Source organism: Lissotriton helveticus, chromosome 4_1, assembly GCF_964261635.1.
Source record: "Lissotriton helveticus chromosome 4_1, aLisHel1.1, whole genome shotgun sequence".
NCBI lineage: Eukaryota > Metazoa > Chordata > Amphibia > Caudata > Salamandridae > Lissotriton > Lissotriton helveticus.
Genome location: NC_136063.1, coordinates 202109189 through 202133440, shown reverse-complemented (window position 1 = coordinate 202133440; position 24252 = coordinate 202109189).

Genomic DNA, 24252 nt, shown 5'->3' with positions numbered 1-24252 from the left:
GAGTCCCTTGTTCACTTGGCCACTGGATTCAAGATAGCCTGGCTGATGAGGATTATGAATCCGAAACCGGTCCCAGGATGCTTGTTTCCGGTCCAGGGAAGACATGGCTTGGCAGTTCGGGCTGGACTGTTCCCATGAGGCACAGGGTCAGACTGATTTGCATATAGCCTTGTCTGAACTGGGGTGGCTGAGTGAACTAAAGAATGGTGATGGATTAACCCAGATCAGTTGACTGGGGGTGAGTGTTTGATTTGTTCAAACGCTCCGTCCATCATCCCCTTTTGTATCGCAATGAAAAGGCAGGGAGAAAGTGACTTTGGGGGCCATAATGGGCCCTCCTTCCCCCTGGGCCCTCCGCTATGGGGTCTGGGGGCACCTATAGTGACCCAATACACATCCCTGCATCATGTGGAAGACACTGCATTGATGCAATGGAAGCTGACATTACTTCCTGGCTTGAGTCAGCCAGTGTCCAATTTGCTCCCCTTATGAAATTTCCTTGCACCAGACATAATAACTCCCATAGGTGGTTTTCTGACAAACTTAAGCAGCACAAGCTGAAAGTGCGCCAGCAAGAACGGATTTGGAGACGTGATTACTCCGATACAGCCAGACTGCTATATATTGCTACACGCAGAGAATATAAAACTGCTATCACCTTAGCCAAGTCGGAGCATTTTTCTCATCGACTGTCGTCAGCGGACAATAAATCTACGGAGGTTTTTAAAATTATGAACGAACTGACCACAGATGACAGAACCCTCCTAGTTCAGACCCCCACTCAAGCGACCTTTGACTCCCTCAACCTCTTTTTTATTGAAAAAATTACGAAAATCAAGGACTCTATACCCTCTATCCCCCAGCTTCAACCCCTGGATATCCCCCCCAACAACTCACTATCCTTCACTCAATTCCCCACTCTCAACTCTACCATGCTAGTGGAACTCGCGATCCGGGTTAAATCGGGTTCCCCGAGCGACTGTTGCCCCCCCCGGTCTTGCGGAACATCTGCCTTAATCTACCCGATTGTATCCTACCCCTGCTGAATGGCTCCCTCAGCAGCGGAATCGTCCCTCGATCCTTTAAGGAGGCTACCCTATTGCCCCTCCTTAAGAAACCTGGCGCGGACCCCCTGGTATTCTCCAACTATCGTCCCATCTCCCTCTTACCGTACTTTTCCAAGCTAATAGAAGCCCATGTCACTCGATGCCTCTCAAATTTCATCGAGACTTCCTGCCACCTCGAGCCCAATCGGCCGGCTTTAGGCCGGGTCACTCTACCGAGGCTGTCATCTTGGCTGTTCTAGACACACTAAGAAGGAATGCCGACGCGGGGATCCCTCAGGCCCTCGTATTGCTGGATTTGTCAGCCGCGTTCGACACGGTGGACCATAACATCTTGCTCCACCGTGTCGAACAGGCAGGCATCCAGGGCTCTGCCCTTTGATGGACGGAGTCCTTCCTGTCTGGAAGAACACAAGCCGTTCGCCTTGGCCCATACACTGCAGACAAAACCCCCACGTCCTGAGGAGTCCCCCAAGGCTCATCCCTTTCGCCACCCCTGTTTAACCTTTACCTCCGGCCCCTGATCCATTCTCTTCAGTCATGGAACATCATGGTGTACAATTATGCTGACGACTTGCAGATTGTCTTTCCACTCAACTCCCCGAATGCCGTCAGCAACTTTCACACCGTCATGATTCACATCCAACAGTGGATGAACCACAACCAGCTTAAATGAAACCCTGGGAAAACAGAGCTTCTTCTCCCCGGATTCAGCCCTACTCACTGGGGCCCGCAATTTTGGCCTGTGGAGTTGGGGTCTCCCCTAGTCGCGGCAAAATCTGTAAAAAGTTTGGGTGTGATCATCGATGGCGAGCTCTCCCTCAAAGCCCAAGTAAGTGCTGTGACCTCCTCCTGCATGTACCAACTCCGGAAAATTCGTAAGGTTAGCCAACTTATTGCCTCACGCCGCACTGGTCCAGGTCATCCTTTCTTTGGTATTATTCAGATTGGATTTCTCCAACTGCCTGTACTACGGACTTCCACAATCTCTGCTCCGCCGCCTTCAGGTAGTACAGAACCAGGCGGCCCGCCTCATTTACAAAATCCCTAAGTGGCAATCGGCCAAACCCATGCTCCACAGACTCCACTGGCTGCAGATGGAACAAAGGGCGGCCTTCAAACTGGGTTGCCTCACGTTCAAAGCCCTCCACTGCACCAGTCCCGCCTTCTTGAACACACTTATCACCCCACACCGACCCACGCGTAACCTCCGATCTGCCCATCTTCAATTGCTAGCCGCCCCTAAAATTAAAACCAAAAAATTCGGCGGCCGTCGCTTTGCCCATCTTGCCCCCGCTCACTGGAATTCTCTCCCCCTCACCATCAAGTCCAGCCTGACTCTGTTCCAATTCAGGAAACTGCTCAAAACTCATCTTTTCCCATCTTTAGGTTAATTCATCCTCTCCGGACCTTACACTTACTTACTTACTCCATCAAGCAGCGCCAGGAAACCTCCGGTTTCAGTGCGCTTTATAAATGTCACATAACATAACATAACACCGCATGGTGCCTGTCACAAGGTGCAGGGATTTTTCAAAAGATGCCTCTTAGCAGTGAGGCTTGTGTGCAGCCCTTTTTCAGGCCGCAGCACAAGCCTCAATGCTAAGAGGCATGTTTACGATGACCTCCACGGCAGTCGGATTGTAATTTGCTTGGCGGGTCTGCCGACTTCTTGTTGGCCGGTCCCGTTCCAGACTAGATGGCGGTCTAACGCTTGTCTGACCGCCATCATAATCAGCCCCATCGTTTTTTGTGTGACATCCATGAGCAAATTGAGGGTGGCAGGGTGTAAAATGAAACTGGCTAAGGTTCCCGAAATGTTTGTCTGAAAGTGCCATACATGACTAATATCACTGACCCAAATAATGGGAATTGTAAGTTATTAGCCCCAGAATGGTGAATAAGACGTGGATCCATGAATACAGAGTCTTTTCTTCATGTCATTCTCGATTAGAGAGAGGAAGCTTATTTCAAGCAATGGAAATCTCTGCTCTGGGACACCCGATGTCTCCTCCGGTCATCCTTGGGAGTCCATCTGAGGCGGAGCCAGGTCCAACTAAGATCGCTGAACAATTTCTCGAGCCGAACCATTGCCTCTCTGTTGTGGATTATCTATTAGCGTCCTTGTGGAGCTCAGGATGGCCTGGTGAAAAATGATACTGGCTAAGATGCCATGTTTGTTGGAAAGTGCCATGCATGACTAATTTTGATTCTATACCAAACAACAAGAGCGAGCTACCCTGTTTACCTAAGAAGAGTTCCTATAGAGTTTCTAACTCACAAGCAATAAGGACAAAGCTGGACTGACTGTAGCAGGCATCTGGCGTTTTTCCATAATGCTGGAAGGGTGGGGGCTGGTTCTGCAGTGGTGGGGCAGATTTTGTTACTGTGGGTCAGTTTTGCAGAGGTGTTGCAATATCGGCCCCAGTAACAAAACTAGCAGTGCTTCCCAGTATCACCCCTGCAGGGGGTGGGGTGCTGCTCCGATGAAATTGCCAACGCTGCTTTGGGTTCCCAGTCCAACCCTGAATAAGGGGGGGGGCGTATCGATGCCTGATTACAGTGGAGCTGGTTGTTTTTGAGTTAAGTGAGAATAAGGTGCAAGTGATTTGAAATTGACTCAAGGTCACCTGCCAGAAAGGTATTTTAATATTGGTGACTTTGGGCACATTTTAAAATCAGTGTTGGGTCCTTTTGAGATATCAATGGCCTCATGTACCCCTTATCATGGTATTTCTGGTAGGTGACCTTAAGTCAATTTTAAATCACTTGTACCTTTTAGTTCACTTTCACTCTAAAAACAACCATCTCTGCAGTAATCAGGCGTCAAAGCACACCTTGGAGGCACTGAGCTTGCAGGGTGGAAACCCAATGATGAAGCATGTCACCAGCTAGTTTGGTGAATTAGGGTTCTTTAAAAGAACCCGAGGCCCCCCCCCCTCCGTCATTATTGCTGTGAGTTAGCGGCTCTGTAGGAACTTTTGTTAGGTAAAACAGGTACTCGCTCTCGTTGTTTGGTATATAGTTAAGGGAAGATGGGCAAGTTGTCATTCTCTCTCTCTTGTGATAATTCCAGTCTGTATTACAAACCCAAATAATGGGAATGATATATGAGTGACCCCAGAATGGGGAATAACATGCGAACACAGGATTAACAGGCCCTTTTCTGCGTATCATTCTCAATTTCAGGCTCAATAGCAGGCCCTTTGCTGCTGCGCTTTACCACTTGCTTAGAGGTAGTGGTAAATGGTATTAGGGCAGTGATGCAGGTCGTGGTTAGGGATGAGGTGCACACTAGCACAGTGCAAAGAGAGCATAATGTGCTTTCTCCATGGTGCAAGAGGGTGATTGGTTGTGTTAGGCAGGTGAGGACAGGGTGCATCTCTGCCTGCTGCCACTGCCCAGAGTCAACCTCGATTTCACTGGGTGCTCAGTCATACCCAGATAAACTTAGGGGCATACTTACACGCCCCTATCACCACCATAACACCACTTATTTGAGGTTATGGTGGCAATAAGGGCTCTGCCTTATTTACAAGGCAGTGTTAAGACACTTAACGTGGCTTAACACTTCCTTGTAAATAAGGCCCCCTTTCATGCTGTACTTATAGCGTGAAAGGGGTGGGCAATGGGTGTTGGAGTGGGTGCCCCGTCACAACACATATTGATTTTGATGCCGACCCATAATTACAAGGGTGGTGTAAATATGGGGCAGCGCCAAAATTAAGACCAGGGAAAACCTAGTTTTAACAGAGTGCAATGAGGAGAAATGCATTATTTCTCCTCGTTTTCGCTTTTTTATGGGTGCTGCATTGAGCAGCACACATAAAAACAGCAAAATTGCCACGCATTATTGTTTATGTGCAGGAAGCTGTCCCTTCCTGCACATAAACAGTCATTTTAAAAATGACGAGTTGCAACTTATATGTGTGTTTTACAAAGCAGCACACATAGAAGTTACAAATCGCCATTTGAGATTGTTTATGTGAAGGAAGGGACACCTTCCTGCACATTAGCAATCATTACCCACAACGCAAGCACCCATACACTGTAGTGCAAGGGAGCCTAAGTTGGCAGTAGGCAGCTAAATTTAGCGTCAGAGTAGGGGGAAATGCAGGGCTGCACCTTATTTTTGTAGATACGGTGCCGTTCTGCATTTCAGAAGTGGTGCGGCGTGGCGTTTAGCCATGAAGGCTAACGCCATGCTCCGTCACTTCCTTGTGCACCTTGATCGGGAGTTTTCGGACACAGTACTACTAGATCCAGAAATACTTGGCCACTTGTAGTAGTTTGGAGTGGTATACCTCCTGGTGATACCACTTTGGGCAACTCCTAAATAGACCTGGGTAAAATGTTATTACACCGGAGAATTCGGAGTAATTTCAGTAATTACTCATTACTCTTGTGATGTGAAATTACAGAAATGGCGTGTTTATGCCATCTTCAGTAATTATGAGTAATTTGGGTCAAAAATCCTACCGCACGAGCACAGGAACAATGAAGTATGAGAGAGCGAGCATCTTACGGCTACTGCTGTTCGTGTCCTATAGCATTTAGCATAAAATGCGTCCTCGGGCCAATTTTGGACGTGAGGGTGCATTTTGCACTAAGAAAATAGCACTGAATGCTGGATTATGCTTCTTATTAATCACGTATAATTGCAAGTAATTTTGCAATATTTATGGATAATGACGCTACAGAGAATTACGCCAGTTATGCCCACCCCTACCCTAACGAGGCCTAACTGATGACTTGAAGATTTCAATACAGGTTAGATACAATGTACCAATGTACTGCAGCTTGCAAGGCTTGCTATTTTGAGTTCAATGGAAGGAAAGAATTGGAAATTTCTATTGCATATTACCCATGGTATAAACTGTGTCCCTAAGAGAGTTTATGGCATTTGGGACACATTATCAAACCTTTGAAAAAATCTCCCTTGTTTCCAAATACATCTTTGATTTGATTATTAGATCTGGCTTAGAGACAGCCTTAGTTGTCTTCCCAGCCTAATTTTCCCCCCGAAAAATCATAATAAATATACCTATATATAGTGACAGGATTGATTCATCCCCTTCATCGATTGGTCTATTCAAGCATCGTCATTTACATTTTCTTCTACCGACCGAAGCCTATATATAGCTTGGGGCAGTGTGTTTGAGCCATTCACTCCCTTTACTGTGAGTGACGGTGTTTTGCTCTTGCACCTGTGAACATCTGCCGACAAAGTAGTCCACTTCAGTGTAGGGACTGGTCGGCCAATCTCGGTTTTCAGGTCTGGTTATATTGCAAGTTTAATTTCCATTTTGAGATGGGTCATTTTTTACTTACTTTCTTTTGCACACATGCAAGCCACCCTTACACATTTTTAACATTAGTACTTTGTATTCCTTTTGTAACTGTTTTACCTTTAATTCTATCGCATATGCTTGCCAAAAAGTAAATATGTAAAATATTAGCAGGCTTGCCAAGGCCAGTCCTATTGGCTTTGCCAATGCTTGTATTTGTCTATTTGTATGTAGAGTATTTTTCAAAACTAGTGCAACCTCCCTCGTTCTTTCTGCTGGACACACAAAGTAAAGTGAAAAACCTATGTTGTGGAATTGACAGACAACCTCCAAAGACCGCCCTGGAAAAATGGCAAGAGAAACCTGTTCCGTGATGCTGTAGAACAGGTCTTGCTGCTCTTGCATAGGTACAGGCTGTCATGGTTCAGTACATTCAGAGCTACAAAAAATACAGACAGTCCCCATGCATAGCAGAAGGCTTTAATCTTATTCATGTCCCATTTACGGTGTTTTTCTGAGTTCCTACTAGTTAGTGGCTGTCTAATACAATCTCTTTATCTAGATCATATTTATGACAATAGTGTGGGTTGATTTAAATACGCAACATGAGTGCGCCTTTCCTAGAGTAGCGTGAGTGAAATAATGTGAAGTGGTTATTGCCTTGCTAAGGGCTTACGTCAGCAGAGTCAACATTCCTGTGAAGCAATGATTTCCTGTCTGAGGTCACATCACCTGACTTTCTGTCAGCCTCAGGAGTTCCACTTAAAGAATTAACTGCTCTGCGTCACACTTTCTGCTAACCTGTCTGGTGACAGTGCAGTTTCTTTTTCCTGTTCACCTCCTGCATGGGTAGGCTGTGGTTTCTTTCATTAAAAGAAAAAGTGCTGGAGCCCAAAGTTGGGCTCAGAAGCCCTCGGACCTTGCTAATGAATGCAGCTGTGTCAAATACCAAGCCTGCCTAGTCTTTATTCCAATTCGCGCCCTGGCACGTGGGGGCAGATGGGACCGGTGGTCCATCTGTAATTGCCCTGGCCCCCCCTTGTGCCCCACCACAGCCAGAATAAAATGGATCCTGTCTTCTCTACCTGGACCGAGCAATGTTATTCCTGTATAGATTCCATGTTTTACCTACACTTGCATTCAACAGTAGCATAACAAAACTTGAGGGGGCGCCTGTGCAAACTACATGGGGGGGGGGGGGGGGGGTGAGGGGTGCTCCAGACTCAGTCAGGAGCTCTCAGGCCAGGGTACTGTCCCAAGGAAGCACCTGAAGCTTGGGAGTCCCCGGCCCTGCAGGGGGCGCGGGGACCTATGTTACGCCACTGATTCATTCAAGTATTGCTTTTTCCAAGATGATGTGTTTCTGTAGTTTTTTTATGCAACATTTCACTTGTGCATAATGCGGAGTGTGAAAAGAGCCGCATCTGTATAGCTGTGTCATTTCAGGATGCGGGTGGACCATGGCTGAGAGCTGTGGAGTTCACACCGAATGGAGTGCAATTTCTCACAGTGCCTGTCAGTGGGTCATAATGGAATTCGTAATAAATGCTCACCAAATCTTTTGCCTCTCTGCAGAGTGCACAGAGCAATGGTCAGGTGTGCCAATAGTAAGTGTGATTATGTGCAAAATTGTGTGTATGGTGTGGCTGTGGCTTCTCAGCTGTCTTGTGCCCGAGACCTGCAGTACTTTGCAGGTGCTATGGTTCCCAGGCCTTAGGAAACACAGCAAGAAGCTCACAGTTGCAGCCTGTGAGTTTCACTCATATGTGGCTGCCTTCCATCGTGCTCCTGGGGTCCTGGCTGCTGCTCTATGAGCTCCAAAATGGCAATCACCTACCTGAGGTTTTGATGCTGCCTTATAAAGCTACTCTGCCCTTACTCTAGTTCAGGTTTGTATTCTCGTTTCTTTTCTTTTCCATCATGACGTTTCTTTTTTGGTTCCTTTCTGTTTTCCCAATCCATTATGTTTCCTGCATGTGGTGTTTGATGTCATTTCCATTTCCTGTTCTTTTGCTCTCTGGGGGCTTCAGTCTGGTTGGAGGGTGCATTGCAACAAAGCAGTGTTCCTTCTCTTGTTTCCTCGACTTGCTCATCCTGACTCTTCGCTCGAGAACTCCAGAAGCTTACCACTATAGTAGCTCTGGTTCTTGGTTTTCTTCAATCCTTTGAAGTCTTCATCCAGCAAGGAGGTATTTTATGCTTTAGGCTGTGGAGACACTGTAGCTTCAGGACAAAGTTGTTCTTACTTTGAGCAGTGGAAGACCCAGGCCCAGAGTACTGGTAAGCATCCTGCCAGACCAGTGAAGGAAGTACACAACTGTCAAAATATTGACAGGGCTAAAGTTAAAGAAAATACAGTGCTTAGAGGTGAGTGGGTGTGTTGTGTGCGGGTGGTTTAATGAAGGAAATGCAAGGAGGTACGTGCATCAGAGAGAGAAACAAAGGTGCATAAGAGGATAGAGATGAGGTGTGCAATATGTGAGGTATGTGGAATTGAGTGTTTTAGAAAGATATTAGGAGAAAAAAAGCATATGTGTCTAACCAGGAAGACTGCAGAAGACATGGTGTGAAGAACAAGAGTAATTGAGACACTCCGAAGACCACTGTCTCTGCCATAGACTATAGTAATGTTTAATTCAATATATATATATATATATATATATATATATATATATATATATATCAACAAGGCAAACGCTTCAGATGCCAATTGGAAAGCACTCACAAGAGCAAATTTAAGCAAAATACCCCTCTGCACTGACCTCTGCACTGACAGACGCGTTTCGTCTTGTGGCTTTTTAAACAAGTTTGAGCTATTCACATTACAAATAACAATACCTTTTATTGTTGTTTTTGTTTTTAAAACTTAAATAAAAGGCATTATAATTTATAATGCCAATATCTTAAACTCGCGTAAATGCGAGACCTATTGCATTGCAAATGCTTGTTTATAAAATTTCGCCAAAGCAGTGTTTTGCGGAAAGGCAATATGCAAGTGTGCCCCACTTTTTTTAGCGTGCCCGGGACGATTTTTAATCCCAATCCAACCCTGGGTCTGGCTACAGTCACCTTTCGATTTGACCTGACCTCACACTAATCCAACACATAGGAGACACAACTCACAAAATATAGAGGTAGGCACTCAAAGCACTTTTAAGTGTGTCCAAAGCTAGTTGAATATGCAACAAATAACAATGTATCAACAGTTATCAATTCATGGTAAGTTTAAGTATGCACACAATAGTTGTAAAAAAAGAAGGGCATAAAAAAGGGAGGGAGACATTAATGGATTTGCAAAAAATGCTAAGAGCAGTTTTATATTCAGAATTGCATAAAACAAAGAAAAAAGTACTGCGTTACATTTAATGACATGTAACCTGTACCACTTGTTCAAGTTTGTTCTCGTGAAAATAGTGAACGGCGCAAAGTGAGAAGTGTAAACCAGTGAGGGGCGGTGCAAAGGAACAGTGATTTATTATATACAAAACATTAGTAATTGTCCAATCTCAGTTAACAATCTCTAGGCAACAATTTACAGGATTGAGAGACCAAGGTCTTAGAATTTTTTGCAAATCTATTGATGTCTCCTTCCCTTTTTGATCTCCTTGTTCTCTTACAACTATTGTGTGCATACTTAAACTTGCCTTGAATTGATACCTGTGGAGACATTGTCATTGTTGCATATGCTGGTTACCCAGGTCTCAACTGGGTTTATGGGTTACCTCCTGTGGGTTACCTCCTGTTGTTTGTTGTTTACAAAACTAGTTGAAAGCTGCAAAACCCCAGCCCTTTAGGCTCTGCTGCTTCTAATCGAGGTGTTTGGTATACAAAGCCTGTACACAGCGCATGCACTCTTCTAGTGTAGAATTAGTGACACTGGAGCCGGCCGGTACAGGCCCAGCCCACTCAGGTCCTTGCCGGTTTTTCAGGATTTGCAATGACTATAGAAGTACTGTCATTTACATTCAATGTATGCAAATGTATTTTATGTGAATATTCATAAATTATTCCATTGATCTGTCCCTCCTCGACCTGTGTTGGACATCCCTGCTGCTGTATTCAATGGTAGAAAAATATGGATAATGTTCTGCGATGGAACAGTGAGGGCTCCGAAAGTCACAACTTTGTGGGTTTTAACCGAATTGCCACGGCACACTCTGAAACGTCCACGCATGCCTATTGGAGCAGATGTACTCCCGCACAATAGAAGTTCATAATGGTGTAATATATATTATGTGTGTATTAATTGAGTTCATAGTGCAAAGTTACATTTTGTGAGTTGCAAAAAAAAGAATCTACGCCTAATTTATGCCACTGGTGCACTTAGATTGAATATGGGTGCTCCTGTGGCTTTGCAGATTGGTCCGGAAATGCCTGGTCATTTATATTTAAATGAAGCCAAAACTATTCAAATAGACAGAGAAATGTCCTCATTCCAGTTCACTGTTGTCATCAGCTACTAAGATCCAGGACATCTTTAGGTTCTTCTAGGGGTTTCTCGGCTCAGGGGCCGCTTCTCGACCATCACATGTATTTCTCGCAACTGCCTGGCTTTCCTCCCATTGCTGGTTGGCATGGGTCTACCGCCGCCAGGGGTACCACCTGCCCGGAGAAGCCGCCTCTCTTGCCTGGTGCCAGCCTAACAGGCATTGCTGTAGAGCATATGGACACTCACAAGACACTTTCTTGGCGCTAGATGACAAACGTTTATTATCCGACTCAATGCTGCTCATTGTATCGACCTTGAAAGGATGAAAAGCTGAGTCGAACCTGCGACCATGGGCTCAATCACGGATCCTTGTATGGACAGATCGGTCTGTCTTCGCGATATTTTCTTATAAAATCTGAACACATTTTTCCTCTTCGGTGTGGACAGTGTGCCGCCAGGCTGCACACTTACACACTAGGGAGGCTCTCGGCTCCTCGGGTCCCGTGCTGTGTGTGTACTCTTTTCCGCCTCTTTCTCCCAGGGTTTACAGAGAGATGAACGGCATTATATTGGTGTTAAACAGGAAGCATTACATTGATTAAGGATGCAAGGGGCCGGCTGCCAGCAGGGACGTGTAGAGGAGCCAAGGCTGTGTTTTGTGTCAGCGGAGCTCCAACAACTCCTTCATACATCTGTTCACCAGCAGAGGCAGGCCAGGGGTTTCTTGGAGGGCGCCAAGGTCACCATGGGGTCAAACTCAAGTTCCAAGCTCTGTCAATGGTGTTGGCTGAAGCTGGTCTGAGACACGGGTGAGGAACTCAAGACTCAAACCAAGGATGATATCAACAAGCTGTCTCCGTGGAAAAGGCAAGAGAAGCAGTGCCCGTGCACATCGCCTGTCTGGGCGCGTGCCATCTCCTGTTTCCCTTCGCTACAAAACCGACGACTATAGGTCTCGCCAAGGCGAGCAGCGCATGCGCTACGTCGCTAGGCGAGACCTAAAAAAGAGTGGTCTGCACAATAAAGCATTTTGCTTAAATGTACTCTTCTAAGTGCTTTCCAATTGGCATCTGAAGGGTTTGCCTTGTTTTTGTATGGAAGAGCGGCTCACCACCGCAGAAGTGAGCACCCGGGACAAGAAGGAGCAGCGGCGGTGGCTTGCTGTTATGTACATTTCTAATTTTTCAATTAAAACTAAAGGTTATAAATTCAAAAGTTATAGTTGTAACTTTATAGGTATAACAAAGTTAGGATTTATGCCCGCCAAATCTTACAATAACTTGCTATCTTGCACACCTCCATACAGAGTGTTATCAACTTGCAAGCTAGACTAAATTTACTATAACCTGGCCCTCTAGCATGCACAGAGCTCTCATAGATGAAGCCGGGTCTGGTGGCTTAGTGGACTAATGCACCGACTGCAGGGGCCTGTGATTAACTGAAAATGGACGGTCTTTGAAATTGTACATGGGTATTTGATGGCTCTAACCCATTCCTTGTCACTCAAGAGACATTGGAATTTAGTCTCCCATGTCTTCTGGAGATTCTATAAGGAGATATGTGGATTTGAGTTTTGCGACCAGTATAGGCAAGTCACCCAGTGCCTATTAATGCCCATGTACATGGTGTGGGTCGGTTGATGAATAGTAGGTGCCTCGTTCCCCAGATCCTGAAATGTTTGTGAATGGTTACCTTCAAATGGGTCCCCAATGGTGTCTAACCCTACGGCCACCCAAGGCGCCAGTTACTGGTAGTCTAGGTAAGAATGTTGGTCAGGTAGGCCCAAAAGGGGAATATTAGGAGGACGCCTACATCTTTTAGGAGGGCGAAGTCTCATCACTCTGCGAGTACATTTCCCGCCAACCACCTAGAGAGCCGCTGTAGCTGGCACAGATGTGTGTGTGTGGCTGAGTACCAGCATGGGCATTTCTGTGTTTTCATGAATACTTGTGTTTTCTGGAATCCAGGTCTTTGGAAAAAAGAATAGATTCTTAAGCCTGTCAAGAAGAGAAGGGATATGCAGACAGATGGCTGCTAAGAGTTGTGGACGAGCTCTGGTGGTGATTTCCAGGCTGCAGATGGTACAAGTTAAAATGGTAACAGGGGTGCTCTATGTGGGTGAGTGTTGTGGAAAGATTGTGACTGAATGATATTTGAAGCGGCAGAAGGGGAGTTAGTTATGTGCATGTTTTGTTTCAAATGGTGAAGCATGAAGAATTTATGAGTTGGCTGACTTGAAAGTGTTTGGTGTTATGCATGTGTGAATGAATGATGTTTTGAATGGTATAGTGAGCAGTTGTAATTGTATTGTGTTATTTGCATTTGTGTAATGCGTTGTGGGTCTTTAGTATGGGCAGGGCTCTCCGATTGGTGCATTCTGGCACTCCTATGCATACTTGCCTCGCCTGATTTGGTGCAAGCTGGCATGGTTCCTTTCACTACTTTGGTGTAATCTGAACTTGACTGCATGGCACGTACAGTGTAGTGCGGCCATAGGGAAAATGTTGGTGTTGTGCGTGAAGTCAGTCATGCCGTAAACATATTGTTGCAAGTTGACAATGCACAATAAGGTCATGTAGTGGAAGGAAGAGGACTTTCGGTTAAATGCATATCCCTGGTGGTTCTGCTCCTGTGTGTGACGTAGCACTGGTTTGTCTAAACCGGTGCGGCTTGCAAGCCTGGTTACCTGGTATGAACTGGTGTGAGTCAGCACTTGCATGCCTGGGTGCCTTGCCTTAAATGCAAGCCAGAGCTTGTATGTATGATTGCCTTTTCTGATTTGGTGCCATTCAGGCTAGAGTATTTGGATCTGTTTCTGGATATTAGGAGCATCCCACTATAAGCATGCACATCATAATTCAAGTAGGTTCACCAGCACTATCTGGCATGGGGTGGTATGAATGAAGGAGACCAAACACCAGGTTACAAATCATCAATAGGTTTCCACTTTTGGTGTGCAGCTAGCCCTATTCTTAAGTCAGGGTTCAAATCAGCAATGGGAACAGCAAGGTTCTTAATATTTTCCAGATTGCAAGATGGGCTGTACTTCTGGTGCATAAAGTCTAACATATAAAAAGATTGTAGCCTAGAAAGGTGCAGGGTGACCTGTGTGTGACTAGGAGGTTATGGCTAGCAGATCTTGGGATCCGAGCTGGAGTGTGCTGAGAGAGAATGTCCGAGAGGTAGTTAGCTGGTATACACGACTGTTAGGCAGAGAGCAGCCAGCTTGGTCCCAGTACGATAAGGTGGGAGTGGGAGTAGGAAGATTGTAGAAGGTTTCAGGTGCAAAGTTTAGTACCTTATGGAGCAGGGCAAAGGAAAATCATTGGAAAAACTATTTCAGCACTGCAGTCTGCTGCTTATAAGTGAGTGTTTCAGCTGCATTGAATGGGACCTGTGGTCTGTGTGTGCGATCAATACTGGATTCCGTGTTGAGATTACTGCAGTAGTCATAAATGATTCGTTTTTTATGGATGAGAGAAAAGGGACCATAAGGTTGTTAGCAGATAAGGTAAACATCAGAAATATGTGCATTTATATGTGTATAACACATCTCTACTTCCAAATCTCATCCGCACCTTTCCAACCCACTGAGCTATCTTGCCTCTCACTAAACAAGCTGCAGCTCCAAGTCCTCCTCAGCTCACCCCTCCCTCCCTGATCGTATTCCAGCCCTGGACCAAGCCTCTCACTCGTCCTGGCTCCCTGTCTTTCTCTGGCCTGCTCTCTGCCTCAGACCATGAACATCTGGAACCAATTGTCTCACAGAACTCCTAACCTGCTCTTGCTTCTACCATGTTAGGCAAGCGAATGATACCATCCCAGAGGCATGGGCCGAGTTTCCTTCTCGCAACCTGTAAAGATTCAGCAAACAGAGTAAATTAAAGATAAACACTTTATTAAGTGTATAAGTGAAAGACCCACTGGAGACACAGGGAAAGCGTCTGAGCTGTCCCAAGTGCAACCGTCTTCCAACAGAATACATAAAATACACCATTCTACAATTACATCATAGTGTTCCATAAATGACATACATAAATTCTATAAGGCAAAACTACATGAACCGTCAGGGATGGAAACTAAGAAAAGACTATATCACCACACAACCCTCTGACAGCCATCCATACTAAGGGGCCCATTACGATGTCGGGCAGATCGCTACCGCCATGGTGGCGGTGGCGATCCGCCCGACATTAATGCCCGCCCGCCACCCATTTCCCCCCGCCATATTACTATGGCGGGGGGACCGCGGCGGACGTAAACACCGTCCGCCGCTTTTCCACCCCGGTCGCCTTGCGGCATGGGCTGAAAATGTATAATATGGTGGCGGTGTCTATGAGACACCGCCAGCCATATTATGATGGGCTTCCTGACATGCTTTTCCGGATGCGGAGACTCCCTGCGGGGGCCCGTTGCGAGCCCCCTGGGAGTCCGGGGGGTTAGGGGGTGCACATGGGGGGTACCTATGGTACCCCCCCTGCATTTTAAAGTGCAACTTGGCAGGCACCGCGCAGTGCCTGTAATGTTGTGCTTTGAAATGCACAACGTGCATTTTTACCATTGCGGCGGGCGGCGCTTCCTGCACCGCCCGCCGCAATGGTAAAAATACAGGATGCGCCCGCCAGTGTGGCGGGCGCATCCTAATGCCCAAGGCAGGACCACCGCTCCTATGGCAGGCGGTCCCGTTTTGCACGAGGATGGCGGGCGGGCAAAGTCCGCCCGCCATCCTAATGGGGGCCTATGTGTTATGGCATAGAATAGCAATGTGTTTCCTTCCATTTTATGCTTTCTCTGCATTTTCTATATGTTTAGTAATACTTGGCTCTGTGCCTTCTTTGTTCTGTACTGTATATAAGACTTCTACACTGACCATTCGGAGAAGAAGGTGGCTCACGATATACACAGAGTTCGTGTGCCGCTGCTCTTCTTCCTTGACCTGCCAACAAGCATTGGTACCTACAAATACGTTTGGTTTGTTCCTGAGTATCTGATATCCTTCATTCCGTCCGTAAGGCAAGGGTGCAAGTGTTATTCCCTGACAGTTGGGGGCGGGGGCTGGTGGACGGGGACTGAATAAATAAGAGAGATATGTGCTGTTGGTGGGGGAAATACAGGACCTCGTTTTTGAAGAGCTTAATATATGGGACCATCAAACTATCTACTGACAGTAAGATAATTAGATATTTGTAAATCATACATAAGTGACAATGTAGAAAATTAGAAAAAAGATTTGGCTGTTATTTGTATACAGATAAAATGATGATACAAAGGTCGATGATATAGAGCGAGGGAAGGAGAGGGCCAAAAATAGAGCCTTGTGGGATGCCTACTGCAAGTGAGGTGGTGTAGATAAGTTAGAATCACAGACAACCGAGAAAGAGCAGTCAGAGAGGTAGGAGAAGGCCCATTTTGTACTACGCCTGTGGTGCCAGGGAGAGGACAGAAAAGTAGAATGATCAACACTTTCTGAGGCAGCAGATAGATCTAGAAGTAAGTGGGTGAAGATGTATGATGTGATGAGCAGAGGTAATAAGGGGGCGAGGGTGTGGCCTGATGGCCAGAGCTGCTGACTTTGGAGCTGGAAAACCAGGCTCAAGTCTCGGTGTTGGCTCTACATCCATTGATTCTGGGCAAACCACTTAATCTCCCAGTGCCTACCAAAAAAGGAATGTGTCTTTGTGTAATGTAACTGGTGCCTTGTGTAAGGTAACTGGCGCTGGTCAAGTTTGCGCTATATAAAACTGCAAAAAAAAAAAAAAAATGTGTGTGAAAGCACAGTTCCCGCTGACTGCAAGGCACAGAAATATGGCTAGAGAAGGTTGAGCTTATTGCAGTGGGTGACAAACAGAAGAGCACGTTATGTGTTGGTATGGGCTAGGCTTCTGTGAATTTTGGCACTTCCTGCTATTTTGATCAGATGAGCATTACTTTTATTTATTTACTTACTTATTTATTTATTTATTTATTTTAAAAGTTTTATATAGAGCTGGCTAGACCCGGAGGTATCAGAGCGCTTTACATGAGAATCAACAATGTAACAGAAAAAGATCAGCAATTACACATTACATCAAAAAATAGGCAATACATTAGGAGAGGAGAGAAAGGAGAAAGAAAAGTAGTGGAGGGGGCAGGGGAGGTGCGAAAGGGAGGATAAGGGAAGAGACAACAAGGAGAGACGAAAGGAAGTATGTCTAAAGACCGACTGGGCAGGTGACGACCAAGGAGGGAATCCACGGCCCATCTCCCCTATAGCTAAACCAGGTAGCTCCATCGGGCATCAGACAAAATAGTTCAGTCTCAAGTGGCGAGGGAAGAAGTTCCCAAAAAACCAAACAGGGTGGGGACTAAGGGCAAGGGCAGGTGAGGGCGAAGGACAGAAGTTGGAAAGAGTAGGAGTGAAAGGGGACAAGAAAGGGGGAATCAGGAATGAGAGCCGGGGGGGGGGGGGGAGACAGCCCAAAAACCGAGTGGGTAGGTGACAGCACGAGGAGGTAATCGACTGCCAGTCTCCTCTAAAGCTCGCCAAGTAGCTCCAACGGTCATCGGGCAGAGGGATGGACAGATTCTAAAGCAGTCAATTAACATTTTGGCCTGAAGCTGTCCCTACCTGGCTTATGATGTTACCCTTGTGGCCTGGTCGCGTCTGCTCTCTTGTATTATTATTCCTTGTGATGTGCTTGAGGTTGGTGCTTTCCTGAAGAATGCATGTACACAATTAGGCCAAATTGCTGAGTAAGCTGTGTCTTAAGGAGCAGCAATGTTTGGGTTTCTGTGCCCGAGGCACCTTTATGTCGCATAATGCATGAAATGATCCTGCCTAGGACCTCTCAAGGTTTCAGAAAGAGTCTTAGGATTTTGAATTAATTCTCATGGTGGCAGGGACAGAGACAGGGTCCTCAAAATCCCTGAGTGATTAAAACCCACACGGCTCCAAGGTAAAATTAATTTTATAAAACCATTTTAGGCCTAGTACTGCACTGTACTCCTGCCTAACCTTTGCTTACAATGCAAGGCCCAGCAGTGGCGCTGGAACAATTTTCAGAGTGGGGGTGCTGTCATCAATGTCACTGAAGTCATAGGGATTGTGAAAAATCCAAGCATCACACAGAGAACAGATGTTGCAAGTGAGTCACACCCATTCAGCAAGAGAGAGGTAAGTAGCTGTGGGATGTAGCCGCTGCTGCACCTTGGACCAATATTGCAAATATATTACTAAAGCATGGGGTGTTAACATAATGTAATTTACAGACAGCACCTCTTCAATTGAAAGGGCACAAAATTCGCACCGACATGCAGTCTTACAGATAAAACCTAATAGTGCACAAATGATGATAATCGGAAATTGGGTTTCAGCAAATATATATCGTTTGTATATGACCCAGTGAAGTGTTTTGATTTGTTTTAATCCTCTTAAAATCTTTGTTTCCATCACACTTCAGAATTGCAAAAAAATATACTTAATTTCTGCTTTCCTAAATGCTATTTATTTAAAATATTTGTACAGTTCATTTACAGGTGTTTACATGTTCTGTGTTAGATAAAAACTAACATCTTGTGGCCTTTCCTTTCACACTCCCTGTAATCCCCATGTTGAAAGAATAAGCAGCTATTTCTCAGAAGACAAAGCCTGACATTTGACTTCTGTTGTGCAAGCACCACAAAAGTGACATCATGAAAACAAAATTCAAAGGCATTTTTATAGCTCATTCACGTCTGAATTCCAGCACCCCCACACTCTTACTTTCAGTGCCTATGAGGCCCGGGAGCCTGCTATGTTTTTCATCTAACCAGTTCTGCAGTATTTGAATCCGCACACCTCAGGTTTCTTTGCAGCACCAGTATGCACACATTCCATATGGGTTCCCTTTCAGTGCATGCCCTGAAGCTTCGTTTACGAAGCCAGGCTCTGGTTACTGTACCTTCCTATCTCTGAGCGACCTGATTGCAAACTATTCCTAATGCTGTCAGACCATCACTCTCACTTTCCCTTCTGTCAATATCAGTGGCGGCTGCTACGGAGCAAGGGTGTTCAGGGTAAAAAAACACACATACCTGATTACGGCTGCCGCTTCTCCTAATCTTCCTGGCTCCCAGCAGCACACTGGTTCCCTAAGCCAATCATGAGGCTGCTATTACCAGCATGACAGCAGTGTCATGATTAGACTGAGCAGCCATTTTGGCCACTCAGAGTGCCTGGGAGCCTTGGGACTATTCTCCACCCGGCTGCGAAACACAGCCAGATGGAGAAATTCCAAGTGTGCATTACTGTTTGGCCAGCCCATGACAGCCGGCCAAACATTCCTGTGCACCTATTGTGCACAAACCACTCCTCCTCCCTGTGACCACTGGCCCGACCCACGCTAACATACCCCTGTAGCCGGTACCATTGTTACGTCTTTTTATTTTTCCTTTCTGACACTGCTCTGAGAGCAGTGGGACGTCGCTCCTCAGCCTTAGCGGAAGAGCCGCCGCTGGTCAATATTTTATTTTGAAAACTGCATCCTTTTCACATTAAGTCTTATTTCCTTTATTTCTAAAGTTCCTAGAAGTGTGAGTGAATGAGGCACAGTTCACAATAATAGTGTGTAACAGATCCTGGTTACAGGCAGACATGGAATCTAACAGTGGAGTGGCCCACATGTGGCTGATTCCTTTCTTTCCGGGCGGTCGCAGAGGGTCCATCTTGGGAAGCAGGTGTCTGACAAGGGCGCCCGCACGTGTGGCGTATCCCAGGGTTCAGCACTGTCCCCACTCCTCTTTAACATTTACCTTCAGCCACTAATAGCTGCCTTGGCGTGCATGGACTGTCAGTGTCAAGTCGTTAACTATGCGGATGACACGCCGCTCATCCTCCAGATTGACAACTCTCAGCAGGCCTCCTCATGGATGCAAAATATTCTTAGATATACCGTGAACTGGATGATGACCAACTCGCTGAAGGTCAACACAGACAAAACTGAGGTCCCCGTCATCCCCTGGAAGACAAACCTCTGGAGTAACCGTGTTTGGCCCCAAGAGCTGGGCGCCACCCTCCACGCCGGTCACAACCGTAAAAAGCTTAGGCATCAAGATAGATGCTGACCTCTTTAAGTCCAACCAAGTCGCGACCGTGACTGGCACATGCACTGGCATACTGAGACAGCTGCGGAGACTTGCCCTCCCTCCTCTCGACCGCATCTCTACAGATGATAGTATCAGCCACTATCCTATCTAGATTAGATTACGGGAACACCCTATACATCAGCCTACCGGAAAAACTAACTAACATATTACAGGTGACCATGAATGATGCAGCTAGGATGATCTTCAGGCTTCCCAGAAGGGCACCAGCAACCCCTCTCTTGCGCAGGCTTCACTGGCTCCCCATCAAGCAGAGAGCTAAATTCAAGGGCCTGTGTATTGCCCACAAAGCAATTTACGGTCAGGTCCCGACCTACATTAAAGAGCGTCTCCAAAACTATATGCCGGGCCGGAAACCCCGGTCTGCCGAGAGTTGTCTGCTGGCAGTTCCTCGAATTAATGCGACATCCAAGGGAGGCAGAGCCCTCTCTGTCCTGCTCCCACAACTTTGGAATAAACTACTGGACGGCCTCTGCTAAGAATGCGCTGACCTACCACACCCTAGAAACTGATTCACTAAAAAGACCTCAGGGATCCGTGGAGATAGCCCTGCAGTCTACATCTCCTCCCTGGCAGGATCCCTCTAAACATTTATTTTATGTTCCTTTTGTACACCAGACATCCAAACAGAAGTTTGGTATGCCAACAGTGAAGCACCACGAACATGCACAAGCGACTGTAGCAGCATTGCATTTGCACACATATAACATCTACGCCCCCCATGGATGACACCAAGAACCCTGTTCCCAGGAACTGGAAGACCATTTTAGAAAGAAGAGATCAACAGCAAATGCTCCCTGCACAGGCACAGGTAAAAAGGCCTGCCCTGCCATTTTACTCTTTCTGCTACCATCACTGGCAGTCCTCCATGACCTACTGAGCTGACAATAGTCACATTTCTGAAGGAGAGGTGGACACCCCTCTATGTCACAGAGTCCCGTTCTAAGGCCACACTCAGGTTTTCAGAGACCTCTCAGCATATACATGTGGTAGTCATGTGTGCTGAGGCACTGGTATAACAAAACTTGAGGGGGCCCACCTGCAAGGCACATGGAGGAGCCCCCTCTGGGCTTAATCAGGAGCTCTGCCGCCAGAGTGCTGTACTGAGGGGGCCCCCTGGAGCTTGGGGACCCTGCGCCCCGCTTGGGCCGCGGGGGCCTGTGTTACGCCCTTGGGCTGAGGCCTGGAAAAAAAATTGCAAGTGCAGTGGGTGAGGCCAGGGCACTGGTGGACGATCGACCGAGCCATGAAAGGAACCTTTTTCAACAGTCATAATGAAATAGATGGACTCAACATTGGCGTAGTCTGTTGATCATAGAGAAACCGTGTCCAGGTGTAGGCTGTGGTCAAGCCCAATAAGCAATGCAATGGTGAGGGCGGCGTGGGAGCCCCTGAAACCAGAGCAAAAGGCTCTGTCCTTCTGAAAGGGTGCAGAGGAGCGGGTTCTTAACCTGTGATCCGGGGACTGCGAAGTCTTCTCACGAGCAGCCGCGGTCCGTGCAGGTTACAGCGGTGGGGCGGTGGGGCCGGGTAAGGGGATTTTGAGGGAAATTGCAAGGGGAAAATTAATTATTTATTACATTGTTCCTCTGCATCGTCCATTGAAATCCCCCCTTCCCCGGCCCCACCGCTGTTATCTGCACGGATCACGGCTGCTAAGGAGGTCCGCGAATCCTTGGAAAATGAAATAATATTAACAGATTAATAATATAAATATATGTAAAATTGTGGGCTAAAAATTAAGTTTGCATTCTCAGATTGATTCAACAAGATTAAACAAGATAGAGTACGGATGATAAGTGGCCTCACTTTCCCATTAAAATTAACATTTACATTTTTTTGTTTATATTTGTTGGTGAATTTAATTAAATATTTCATTGTTTGTGTATTTGTTTGAAGAATGCTTGGTTCTGTATTTTTTGTGTATTGTTTTGCTGTTCAAATGATCGAAATTGCTACTTCCAGTAATGACTCAGTGGAGGTCACAGATTCCCATAATAATTCGGTGGGGGTCCCCAGATTCCAATGATAATTCAGTGGGGGTCCCCAGGTTTCAATAGTGATTAAGTGGGGCTCCTCAGAAGTCAGAAGGTTAAGAACCACTGTTATAGAGGAATGGACTATGTTACCAACAGAGAGTAATCTTTGGAATAAGGGATATGATGCACAAACATGCAACAATCTATTAAAATCCAGATTAAAAAAAAAATCACATGGAGGGAGAACGATCCACGTTATTTGCAGTCATTGCTGGAATCAGTAAAAACTCGATATGTGGAATCAACCAAATCTGAGAGCATTCAAAAGAAACCTTACAATGAAGCTCTTTAAAATGACTCTTCCCTCTAACCTTGACATCGCCAGGATCATCCCCTCCACAAATGGACAAATCCCTCTTAAATTCAGCATATCTGCATTAGAAACATGGCTCTGAAATTTCACATCAGAGTGCTTCTTCCCAAGTGATCTGCATCTATCCACACCTGGGGATATAGATATCTAAGAATAAACTAATGACAGTGAACCTGCTAGATTAGATTAGACTAGATTAAGAAATGTATGTAGTGCTACAGCTACCCACTCATGTTGTTAGGTCTGGCTTGACAGCACGAATGCCTGCAACACTTATTGTTAACAATTCCTTAAAGTATACATGGACTCTGACTCTTCTTTAGGGGAGAACTATCTCATCTCATGCTATTGGCTGTTTGGTGTATCACTCCAACTCCTATATAGTACTTTCATTGAAATGCAAAATGGATTATTTCACATCTTAAAACTATACTGAATCATCACACATTAACTTTTGTATCCGATAGATGCACTGTATACATAAACAAAATAGTTTTTTTCCCTGCAGCAGGCCTTTTGTAAATGTCGTATTCAGGACTCAAAAAGAAAGCCAGCTTTGCTGAAGCTTGTTTCAACAGCAGGGCCCTCTGTCTTTTAAGTGTGATCAGTTTGCAGAAAGTTTCAGATTAACGTTAGGCATCCTTTTCCGAGCTGATTATTATCTACATAAAAAGGCACACCAAGTTTGACTACTGTTTCTCAAACGTGGTTGCCTTTATTTCTTACTTCTATTATTGCAGCAACAGTAGTTTGGCATAAACGTTCAGCACCTGTACTTTAAACAAGCTGTTTACCAGCAAATCCCCAGGGAGCTTCTGGTTTCATTGCTTGTTGTTCTGCCTCTCCCAGAGGAGTCTCTGCCTCTGATTCAAGAACAGAGTCTACAGAACATTACTCTATTGAAAAGGGAAGGTACAATATTTAGGTTTTTGACTGCTTCTTCCTTCCCCATGTAGAATCGTGGGCCCTAGCCCCACATGGTATAGAGATGATGGACACAGACACTGTGGTGATGTCTGTAAACTGGCCTCAAGCACGTGCACTCGGGCCCTGTGATTAGCAGGCCCACATCACTCACGCCTGTGGTGGACGGATGTGGGGTGTGTTTGCAGCCTGTCCTCAAGGGAGTGGCTGGTAAACTTGTGCCTGCTGAGACACTAGAACTTGCCCAGAAGGACATTACACACAAGTCCCCAAAGTGCTTTCCACATGGATAAAATACACTTGTGGTATACAAAAGGCGCCCGTTTCTTGTCCAGTGGTATTCACTGGTGTACATTGTGAACCTTCTTCTTACCACTACCTGGGGGGGGGGAGGTTGTAATTAGGGGGGAGAATAAATAAAGTCACCTGTTTCAGAGATGCACTCCCAGGAATGGGCAATTACATGCTAATTGCTCCTGATTTCACCCACTTCACCCGGTGCTGTTGTGCACACACCCGTGTTTGCATACAGTTTGCATCTGTGAACATTATCCTGGACATAACTAAAGGGAAACAATATGAGCAAAAGGATTTGGCACCAATTTGCCCATGGCTTATACCTGTGCACACTTTTTTACATAGGATAACGCTGGTGATAAGCACCTGTGCCAAAACTAGTACAGCGGCAGATTCCTTCACATCCTAATGGAAGGAGATGCTATTTACATTACTTTTGCACTTTAGGGCCACTTGATTCACAGAATTGGCCCGTTTGCAACTGCAAAAAAGCCTATTCACCTGTACCAAACCTTATTTTGCGATTTGGTAACCTACCTATTACCAAATGGCAAAATGGGTTAGGGATTCGGTATTAGGAAGCGGTGTGTTAAGGTCGTCCCTTCCTAATACTGACTCACAAGGTTATGTATGAATGTTTTGCTACCGGAATACGGTCACACACCATTTGCATTTTACCGCCAATTTTGAGTTGGTGGTAACCCATTCGCAAATGGGAAAGGGTTCCCAAGGGGCCCCTTCCCCTTTGTGAATGTATGCGGAAAAAAATTCAAGAGCA